The sequence below is a fragment of the Argiope bruennichi genome, chromosome 10 (assembly GCF_947563725.1).
Source record: "Argiope bruennichi chromosome 10, qqArgBrue1.1, whole genome shotgun sequence".
Taxonomy (NCBI): Eukaryota; Metazoa; Arthropoda; class Arachnida; order Araneae; family Araneidae; genus Argiope; species Argiope bruennichi.
In genome coordinates, this window is record NC_079160.1 from 112,899,022 (window position 1) to 112,911,225 (window position 12,204).

General features: G+C 31.4%; 1 long non-coding RNA gene across 1 annotated transcript; it reads right to left on the reverse strand.

The window, feature by feature from the left end:
* Positions 1–7,559: 7,559 nt before the first annotated feature.
* LOC129988922 (uncharacterized) lies at positions 7,560–11,915 on the reverse strand. The gene is made up of 3 exons (XR_008785702.1): positions 11,763–11,915; positions 8,858–9,009; positions 7,560–7,679 (listed from the first exon to the last, which is right to left on the reverse strand). It is a non-coding gene; the product is annotated as an uncharacterized LOC129988922 (long non-coding RNA).
* Between the last annotated feature and the right edge of the window lie 289 nt (positions 11,916–12,204).

Below are 12,204 nucleotides of genomic sequence, written 5' to 3' on the forward strand. Positions count from 1 at the left end.
CGATTGAAAACAAAGTTCGATAAATAATTACAACTGTTGTCATAAAATCACATATCGAATTTCATATATTTAAATCATTGTGTTTTTGAATTATCGAGTTTATATGCTTCTGAAGGCACAGACCGACAGACATTCAACCCTTGTTAAATTTGGTTCATTATTTGATAGGTGTCTACAATATAGCTATTAAATCTGTGCATCAAATTTTATTCACCTCTCAACATTTTGTAGTCATTGTGCTAACTTATATTTGAACAGCCTGGGAGACAGGCTTCCTTTGAATGTATTTTGTAGTCATTGTGCTAACTTATATTTGAACAGCCTGGGAGACAGGCTTCCTTTGAATGTATTTTGTAGTCATTGTGCTAACTTATATTTGAACAGCCTGGGAGACAGGCTTCCTTTGAATGTATTTTGTAGTCATTGTGCTAACTTATATTTGAACAGCCTGGGAGACAGGCTTCCTTTGAATGTATTTTGTAGTCATTGTGCTAACTTATATTTGAACAGCCTGGGAGACAGGCTTCCTTTGAATGTATTTTGTAGTCATTGTGCTAACTTATATTTGAACAGCCTGGGAGACAGGCTTCCTTTGAATGTATTTTGTAGTCATTGTGCTAACTTATATTTGAACAGCCTGGGAGACAGGCTTCCTTTGAATGTATTTTGTAGTCATTGTGCTAACTTATATTTGAACAGCCTGGGAGACAGGCTTCCTTTGAATGTATTTTGTAGTCATTGTGCTAACTTATATTTGAACAGCCTGGGAGACAGGCTTCCTTTGAATGTATTTTGTAGTCATTGTGCTAACTTATATTTGAACAGCCTGGGAGACAGGCTTCCTTTGAATGTATTTTGTAGTCATTGTGCTAACTTATATTTGAACAGCCTGGGAGACAGGCTTCCTTTGAATGTATTTTGTAGTCATTGTGCTAACTTATATTTGAACAGCCTGGGAGACAGGCTTCCTTTGAATGTATTTTGTAGTCATTGTGCTAACTTATATTTGAACAGCCTGGGAGACAGGCTTCCTTTGAATGTATTTTGTAGTCATTGTGCTAACTTATATTTGAACAGCCTGGGAGACAGGCTTCCTTTGAATGTATTTTGTAGTCATTGTGCTAACTTATATTTGAACAGCCTGGGAGACAGGCTTCCTTTGAATGTATTTTGTAGTCATTGTGCTAACTTATATTTGAACAGCCTGGGAGACAGGCTTCCTTTGAATGTATTTTGTAGTCATTGTGCTAACTTATATTTGAACAGCCTGGGAGACAGGCTTCCTTTGAATGTATTTTGTAGTCATTGTGCTAACTTATATTTGAACAGCCTGGGAGACAGGCTTCCTTTGAATGTATTTTGTAGTCATTGTGCTAACTTATATTTGAACAGCCTGGGAGACAGGCTTCCTTTGAATGTATTTTGTAGTCATTGTGCTAACTTATATTTGAACAGCCTGGGAGACAGGCTTCCTTTGAATGTATTTTGTAGTCATTGTGCTAACTTATATTTGAACAGCCTGGGAGACAGGCTTCCTTTGAATGTATTTTGTAGTCATTGTGCTAACTTATATTTGAACAGCCTGGGAGACAGGCTTCCTTTGAATGTATTTTGTAGTCATTGTGCTAACTTATATTTGAACAGCCTGGGAGACAGGCTTCCTTTGAATGTATTTTGTAGTCATTGTGCTAACTTATATTTGAACAGCCTGGGAGACAGGCTTCCTTTGAATGTATTTTGTAGTCATTGTGCTAACTTATATTTGAACAGCCTGGGAGACAGGCTTCCTTTGAATGTATTTTGTAGTCATTGTGCTAACTTATATTTGAACAGCCTGGGAGACAGGCTTCCTTTGAATGTATTTTGTAGTCATTGTGCTAACTTATATTTGAACAGCCTGGGAGACAGGCTTCCTTTGAATGTATTTTGTAGTCATTGTGCTAACTTATATTTGAACAGCCTGGGAGACAGGCTTCCTTTGAATGTATTTTGTAGTCATTGTGCTAACTTATATTTGAACAGCCTGGGAGACAGGCTTCCTTTGAATGTATTTTGTAGTCATTGTGCTAACTTATATTTGAACAGCCTGGGAGACAGGCTTCCTTTGAATGTATTTTGTAGTCATTGTGCTAACTTATATTTGAACAGCCTGGGAGACAGGCTTCCTTTGAATGTATTTTGTAGTCATTGTGCTAACTTATATTTGAACAGCCTGGGAGACAGGCTTCCTTTGAATGTATTTTGTAGTCATTGTGCTAACTTATATTTGAACAGCCTGGGAGACAGGCTTCCTTTGAATGTATTTTGTAGTCATTGTGCTAACTTATATTTGAACAGCCTGGGAGACAGGCTTCCTTTGAATGTATTTTGTAGTCATTGTGCTAACTTATATTTGAACAGCCTGGGAGACAGGCTTCCTTTGAATGTATTTTGTAGTCATTGTGCTAACTTATATTTGAACAGCCTGGGAGACAGGCTTCCTTTGAATGTATTTTGTAGTCATTGTGCTAACTTATATTTGAACAGCCTGGGAGACAGGCTTCCTTTGAATGTATTTTGTAGTCATTGTGCTAACTTATATTTGAACAGCCTGGGGGACAGGCTTCCTTTGAATGTATTTTGTAGTCATTGTGCTAACTTATATTTGAACAGCCTGGGAGACAGGCTTCCTTTGAATGTATTTTGTAGTCATTGTGCTAACTTATATTTGAACAGCCTGGGAGACAGGCTTCCTTTGAATGTATTTTGTAGTCATTGTGCTAACTTATATTTGAACAGCCTGGGAGACAGGCTTCCTTTGAATGTATTTTGTAGTCATTGTGCTAACTTATATTTGAACAGCCTGGGAGACAGGCTTCCTTTGAATGTATTTTGTAGTCATTGTGCTAACTTATATTTGAACAGCCTGGGAGACAGACTTCATTTGAATGTATTTTGTAGTCATTGTGCTAACTTATATTTGAACAGCCTGGGAGACAGACTTCCTTTGAATGTATTTTGTTCGACAGTTGAAAAAAAAATTTGCAAAGCTCATGCACTAAATTTCTAACTCAAAGAGGCATTTTTGAGTTGAATGGATCAAAAAGATGAGCTAGATGTAGCACTGAGAATGTCATTCTTGCTTTTTAAAAAAGAAGTTTTTTAAAAAATTTTATTTTTAAAATCCGTAAAAAATTCTTTTGTAAATCCTTATTAATAATAATTAAAATAGCTATTATTTCATTAAAATGCTTTAATATTAATATTTTAAGTCGTTTCAAGAGAATTCTAAGTATTTTAATCATTTTTGGATTTTTTTTTTCAATATTTATTCCTTTAAAACTAGAGGTTCACACATGTGCCCCTTAAAATACTATCCTCATGAAGAATCAATTTCAGAAAAAAATGTTTTTCTGTAATATATGATGACAGAAAAGGCGTGTAAAAACCAGGAAATGATATTTATGTTTGTAGCTGTTGCATTACTTTTATCTTCTCTTTTGAATACCAGATGGCGGTGCCACCATCACAATGCATCTCATAGTGCATTGCGATGGTAATAAGATTGAGATGAGATGCTGTTCTGTAAAGAGGTGCGTGAGTGAATGTCTTGTCTTTGTGTTTGTGTTTGTTTAGTGTGAATTGTGAACATTAAAGAAATGTTCCCAAAAACATGCTTCCTGCACAGATCATAGTGATCTTCATTCCACCACATGTTCTATTTTATAATTTCGGGTCTAAAGACGAAAGGAGGATATTGTAAAACCATTACAATCATCAAAAAATTGAACCTCAAGATTTTTAAAATCTTTCACCTCTCTTTCACCGGGCTTTCACCTCTCACTGAGTTCTAAAAACACATTTTGGAATTATGTCTGTCTGTCGTAGAAACCAAAAAAACGTTTTAACCCTTATGTTCATTTTGTATAGTATACCATACATACACCTTTATAAAAATATACTACCACTATAAAATAATTTTTAACTTAGTTTTATTAAACGATTTTTATTACACGATACTTTTATTATTTTTTTACGTTTTTTTATAGCGTAAAGAAGCTTCCTATATACATTTTTTTTTTTTTTGCTTTCCTTCAAAAAAGCAATCTTGCCACGATAAGGGTTAAACGAGATGAATGAAACTTTGTGCATAGTCTCTGCATCAAATTTTTCTTTCAAGTTTTGAATCGATATTAATGTGGAATTTGTTTGCTTGAATATTCTGTTACAAGTGAACGTTAAATAACAGATAAATGACATGAAAAACAGATAAATGAAATTTGTAACACATTTTTAGCTTCTAAAGTGCAAATCTTTATAAAATTGTGAATTAGATCTCAGAGTTCTTTGACCGTTTATAAAACTGTATTTTGCATGTATCTTAATGCCATAACTAAAAAATGTAAAGATTTAAATAAATGAAATTTTATATGGAATCTTGTTACCAAAATTATAGTTTTGCGTCAAATTTTGGTTTTAATCGAATGACCAAAATGCATCCAACATAAACATACATGTGTCGGATTAAAATACTCATGTTGTTCAAGAAACTTATCCAAGATCGCTAATTTTTATAAGGAGTGGGGCCGCAGTAGCCTGGTGGTAAGGTCTGGACTTCGGAACCGGAAGGTTTAAGGTTGTAGACCCGATTACACAGAAGAACCGTCGTGTAGGCGGGCCTAGTCCACGCTAAATCTGTCGAGGCCAAACGTACAACCGCTGGTGTGGAGAGGGGAGTGCCAGCTTAGGTGTCGTCCTCGTCATCTGACCGTGGTTCAATATTACGAGCTCCGTCCCAAAATAGCCCTAGTGTTGCTTTAAAAAGGGACATTAATATAACTAAACTTTTATTAGAGATGGTGGAATAGTAAAATCCTTACAAAGAAATATGCGAGAAAGTATTATGGCAACCATTTCCTTTGGTTATATGAATTATTGAAAGCGACAAATAGACAATTCAAGATGATTGCATTGTGATATCAAACATCGCGTGTAAAAAAAAGTGTTATAAATTGTAAAGTAAATTACATCAATAAATTGTCTTTATTATTTTCTGTGCATAATTCGTTGTGTGTTTAGTTTCAAAAACTCAATAAAAGAGCAAATTATTTTAAATGTGCATTAAAAAATTTAAAATATTTAAATCTTTTTAAAAATTTAGTTTAAAAAATAATTTTACTACTAAAATAATAATTATAATGCCTTTGTTTCAATAACACTTCATGAACAACCCTTTACATATATTTCTTAATTCTTCGATTTTTAATGCAGAATTTATAACAAAATGTAATTCTTGTTAGTGCATATATTTCAGATAATTTTATTACAACTGCTGTAAACGTGCAAGATTATTGCAATATTTTTCATTTCTTTTTATTCCTTTTTAGGGAAAACTAGTAACAAAATACCCAAATTTTAATTTAATTTTGAAAAAAAAAATTCAACTCTGAATATTGGGAGAAAGTACGTTTCTTGAATCTAACCGGAATACCAGAAGCGAATTTGTATTCTTCGAATTATTTCCTCGTTTTGTTTTATGCAATCAGATATCGAATAACTGTGCCTTTTAGAAATCATTTTAATACAGAAAAGAATAGTGTTGATTGGGTTATTCTTAATTAGCTTAACATTTCTTGTGCAAAGACTATGTATAAACGGAAGTAAAGCAAACAATATTGTAACGAGATTTACATACTAAAGAGTAACATATTAAAAAGGCTTCGCTGTTGTTATAATTTCTCTTAAATTTACCATTTATATTTTAAACATTTAGCCACGGCAACCATGTTTATAAAAAAAAAATCTTATTCTACGTAAATTCCCAAGGTAATTTTTTATATGCGTACACTGTGTTTTCAACTATCTCATCCCAAGGTTAAACTTCAATTTCTCTGATCTAGTGATGATAAAAGTACAAAAGAGCCGGTATTCCTAAACTGATTTCTCGTGACGAAAATATAATTTCCAATTTTTTTTTGTTATTAGGAAACCAGTACACATAAGAAATAAGAATTTTCCTCTAATTGGAACAAAACATCATGTCTCAAAGACTGAATACGCCATTGTTTTATGGAATGTTATCGTGTTGTCGATTTGATTCATTTGGACATAGAGAAACTGATTGGTGTAACAAAGCTTGTGAGATTAAAGACCAGTATACAAAAACGCCGCCCTTCAATTTATAATCACATGGAAGATAAAGTAGCTGCCTAGATGCAGTGACGGTCAGCCATGAATCAAGCTATACGACTCAATTAGTTTTATGTTCCCAATGTCTAAACTATAGTTATGTTTGTTGTCTGAGACGCGTTTGAATTATCTTCTATTTGCACATTTTGGTACATATCTGTTTTGAAAAACATAAGAGAAAAAGCTTGGACGCTGCGTTATTTCAAAATCAACATGCAAAAAAGTTCACCTTTGACTTTTTCGTTCACTTTTACATTATAGCATGCTTTGTGTGTATTTCCAAAACGCATTTCACAATCTTATATTTTCTCTTTTATTTAGTAAGAAAGAGATTTAATAAGTTCTTAAAATTTTTACATAAAGATCATATACTAAAACCCTTGTATATATTTTTTGAATTTAAAATATCACATGAAATGAAGTACAGACAAATAATGAATTTCTTCACAGATATTATACAGTATTTGTTACAGGTCTAGGATTTTGATACAAAATTCATGTGCAAAATTGTATCCATCTGGCTTAATGAGACATTGAGTCTGTTTTGTTAATGCGCAATCTTATGGCTGAATGAATATGATGAGATGAATTGTGATGACAAAGTCATTCGACAATTCGTCATAAGATATAATTGCATCATCTTATATCTTATTGTAGATTTCTAACTTCAACTTCTTATCTAGAACAGAGCTGTCAACTTATAGGATTTGCAATATTAAACTTAAAAACAGATTTAAAAAGTTGTTTCAAGCTACAATGCATTGCTAGGTCATTTTTCTTCTCTCATGGTGTTCGATGAATTGCAAAATTAAATTAGCTTTATCCATTTGATGTATAAGACACGAATATAAAATCTCTCTCTCAAGAACTGAACAATTTCTACTGTCTTATTCGGTAACACTAGATAATTGAAGCTATACGAGCCTAAAAATCTAATTTTTATGCACAATATTAGCTATCTCTTTTTATTATCCTAAATTCGTCAATAAATATTCAGTTCATTAAATATTTCCTTAATGACAATTATATCTTGATATTCTTAGAAATAATCGAAAAAATTTAAGTTTCAAATTAAATTTTAAAAATATTGAATTGAAATTGAAATTTCAGATACTTCGATTTGACAATGTCTCATATTCCATTTCGTTCTTATCTTGTGGTTCATTTCAAATGTTCAGTTTTTGACACCTTTTTTTATTTTAATATGGTTTTGAATATATGCTTGACTAAAGAACTTTATTAATTTACTATTTAAAAACAATATGTAAAAAATACATGAAATGGAATATTATTGGAATATATAAGTCATTGTAATGATTATTCAAACAGATTATATTTTAGATTAAAAGTATTTGAGATTCTAATATAAAAGAAAAAGACCAAAAACAATATCAGATTTTTATAAATTTATTGGCAACAAAATTTCGATATTTTTGAAATTGAACAAATGTTAATTTGGAATATTATCCGGCTCTCATCATTGTCAAGATCCAGGAATCAATCCGTTGCACCTGAAAAAAATAGATTTTTTTAAAAGCCCTTGACAAATAAAAAAATATAAATATTTTTTGTATAAAACAGGCATGGTAGGAGATTTTATAAGGCATTGCTGAATAGGTATTTCGAGTATTAAATTATTCAATACTTTCACCATTTTCAACAAAAAAAAGTGATTTATTGGCAACTGTTTGCGAATTATTACAAAATTCAAACAATCTGTAAACATTATGTAAATATTAGAATATTTTTTTTAAAAAAATAAAGCTGGATTATATTTATTGGATTTTGTCATACATTTAGTAGCATAATAGTCATACACATAGTACAGTGAACTTGATATTGATTCCATGATATTGATTAACATAACCAAATTAATTGGATATTTAGCATAAACAGGTCAAAAATTTTATCTGTGAAAGACGTAAAATTTATATTCCCAGCTTATAACTTTTCACATTATTTGGTATTTTTAAGAATTACGTCATCTTCAGATGGCTCTACTAATTTGTCGTTTGGTTTCTTTTTTTTTTTTAATTAAATAATTTCGAGCCACAAGAAATCGTGAGAATATCGTTTGGCATTTTTGAACTTTTTTCAATTTTAATTATTGCGCTCTTATAATACGAAGCTATGTTTATGCTTTTAACAATCTTTTGTATGCTTTATAGAAGTACTTTTAGGGTTTAACCGCACTCTTATGAGTTCTAAGTGTTTTTCAAACAATCTGTAAACATTATGTAAATATTAGAATATTTTTTAAAAAAAATAAAGCTGGATTATATTTATTGGATTTTGTCATACATTTAGTAGCATAATAGTCATACACATAGTATAGTGAACTTGTGATCGACTTACTTGCTACTACTCGTTTTTTTTTTTTTGTTTTGTTTTTTTTTTTTTACTTTAAACTATTGCATTGTTAAAAATTATTGTTTTGGAGACTGAGATCCTGATTATTTAGCTTTTATGATTATTTAAAATGCACATAGGCTAGGTCAAATGGGATTACAAGTATTATTTAAATTCAATAAAATCAATATCTATAAATACGAAAAGTTTCTGAAAAAAAAGTGTGAATGACTGTAAATTTTGATTCAATTGAAATTTGCAAAAGTAAAATGTAAGAATTTAAATTCTTATCAACATTCGGAATTCCTGTTGAGAATAAAAGAAAGGATTTTTTTTTTACCTTTAATTTTCTATTCACTTCCAAACGTAAGCGTAGGGAGCAACGCCATAGTGATAGGCGTAGGGATAGGCGGCGTGGGTGTTGTAGTAGTATGAGGCATACTGGGCCATAGTGGTTGCCACGATGGCGAAGATAACAAGAAGGGTGAAGAACTGAAAAAGAAAAAAGAAATTAAGTGTTTTGCATCTATGAAATGATGTTGAATATAACTGTAATTTATCAAATACTAAATCCTCACATAGCCTAAAAACTAATTTTCATTCAAGCAATTCACATTCGTTTCTAAAGTTTTGAAATTAATAATTGAAACTTCAGGACAGTAGCGTAACAATGGTGAGTTGGTGAGTAACGCCTGGGGAATGGCACTGTTTTTTCGCCCCTCTGTTGATATTTCTCCTTTAAACACAACAAAAATCTCACTGTAGTTTAATTTCCATTATGCCTTCTAAGGGCTCCTTGATATCTAATACCCCTTTGCCACCTGGTTGTTATGCCTGTGCTGTAGGATCGGATTGAAATGTCACTAGAATATAATAACTCATAAATATAATTAGTTTATGACATGATATAATTTTGCTTTTTTGTTATATTTTTCATGCTTCAAACTCCTGATTTTGATATGGAGAAATTTTCATCCTTTCAAAAAAATCCGCCTTCGATTTTGAAAAAAAATATCGACGTCTTAAAACTTTTAAGAGTCCGAAAAAATAAATTTTGAAATTCAGTATGTATGTTGAATGCTGTAACTCAAAAACGGAATATGTACGGGATGAAATTAGATATTTCATTTTCACAACAGAATAAAGATCTGTGGCATAATTTATATTAACAGGAAGATACACATTTCATAAATACAGTTCTTTCTAGGCTTTCTTTGGTTGTCTTTGGCAACCAGCTGACTCACAGGAAAAAATGGTTATATTTAGTTTCAATAAAAGAGTTCTTATGTATAAATTAGCTCAAAATTCCCTCGACAATGTATTTTTAAATATCAATTTGCCCTACACGGCTAACACAATAGTAGTCTTTAAATAATAAAGCCGTATTTTTTTTAAAGTCTTACACTTGTTTCATTTTATTGTAACCATTAATCACTTATTGATGTCATGTTTCATGATATAGTACCATTAAAACTTGAAGCATACAGGTAATCTTTTTTCAAATCGCATGTTGCCATCGCAGTACAATAAATGTCCTTTCTTTTTCTGAAAACTACGCAAAATAACGCCGAATCTTTTTGTCTTAGCATTCAGCAATGGACGAAAATCAAGCGATGAAATATTTATTGCGGAAACTTTTAGAAATTGAGACGATTTGAATTTTATTGCAACATAGAAAATTACTGTCGTAAAATTAAGCAAAAAAAACTGTTTTATTGCAAAAATTCAAGAAAACTTAGTTACAAACTATATTGAAAACGATCTATCTATATTTCATCTATATCTCATGAAAATGAAAAATTTTGGAGTTTTGAAACAAAGTAAAAATTATTTTTATTTACTGAAACTTTCAAGAATCGTCTTGGGGAAAGCTAGAATATCGTTTGATTTTATTTAATAACAATTCTAATCAAAACCATTCTGAAGTGTACATTGCTACCTTCCAAATTATATTTGATCGGTTTTGTCTAGATCAAATACTATGGTCTGTAGAATACTAAAATACACACCATAATTCTCCTCTATTATTGGTAGAAATTACACAAAATGCTATATTTTTAATAACTTTTTAGAGATTTTTTAAGGTGAAATCTAGTTAGCAGACATGTGCTAATATAATGGAAGGGAATATCTGCAGATTCGCGGAAGTTTGTAAATCAGGTTTATAGAAATTTTAATGCCTATTTGATGCCAGTTCCTAGTTGAAAAAATAATCTTGTTGTAATGCATTACCGTTACATGTTAATAGTAGCACTATAGCTACTATTAACATGTAATAGCTCAAAATGAGACATAACATTAATAATAAATGCACAATGGATTAATAATTCGAGATAATAATGGTAAAGTGCTGCCAGCACTATTAAAGCTACTATTTGACTACCGATAGTTTGGGGTTAGTTAAAAATGGAGAGTTATCACGATAGAGCAACATGCTTTAATTAAATTCTACTGACCACAATTCGAAAATAGGAGAATTGGCCCTCTAAATTGTGTGATTTAACACCATTGGATTTCTGTTTATGGAGTTATTTGAAGTCAAAAGTCTATGCCAAGAAGTTCACATGCACGCGTGCATTGAAAGAGGAAATTCAACGCTGCATCAACAAAATTCAGCCACATTTATGCAAAATTGACATAACATGAGAATGCGTATGTGACAGTAAAGCCATGGTGGCTATTGGACCTATTTGGTATTCCATACATAATTCTATGATGCGTACTTTACGATTCAATAAGAATAGTTACAGAAAAAATACTGTGTTTTTTATTTAATTCAAATTTTGCGTTAACACGTTGCTCTATCGTGTAACACTCCATTTTTAACTAACCCTAAACAGTCAGCTGTCAAATGATTTTTTTAAATAGGGTTGCCAACATTTTACTGCATAAATGGTGGCAAATTCAAATTTTGTTTTAATTATGGGACAACCTTTTATCTTTTTTCGTTTCTAAACCTAAGACGTTTCTAAACAGACATGCATAATTCCAAAAACTGATTTTTCAAACTTTGGAAAGGTCTGAAAAGTGAAGATTCTTTGAAATTTTGTCAAATTTCTTACACAGTGCGATATTTTCTCACTGTATATTTAATACACGAGAAAGCACAAAGACTATTTTATTCTACCCTAGTTTGTCATAAAAACGTATATCTTTGCATGTTTAATGTCAAGAAGGTTTAACAGAAGTTAGAGTTTTGCATGAAGGAAATTAAACGATCATAAAAACAGGCAATCCGTACTCACCAAGTAGTTCATTTTGCTAACTCACTGCGGGAGATATGCAAACATGCCGAGTGAGACAAGCCTTCCCCTTTTTATACTCAAGAGAAACCAGGAAAAACTCGAGAATTTTGAGGGAAGAATTTCAAGGATAATGTGATTAAAAAGAAACATTTTACTAAAAAGAATCTTCGATTTCTGGAATAAACCAAGGTGGAGTGGCAAAAAAATGGATGCTTTTCGTTCCATTTATTTTCATCTCTTAACAGGTGGCCTTCAATGAAGTACCGAAATAAGTGGACGGTCTGCGTTCTTCACTCATTATTATGCCAATAGAAAATTCTAAATCAATACATTCGTCTAAATTATCTTTGCATTTATGTTTATTATTATTTGTTAATGTATTTTGCAATCTGGTTTTTTTTAATTTAGTGTACATGTAAAATGAAAATACTGTTATTACCAG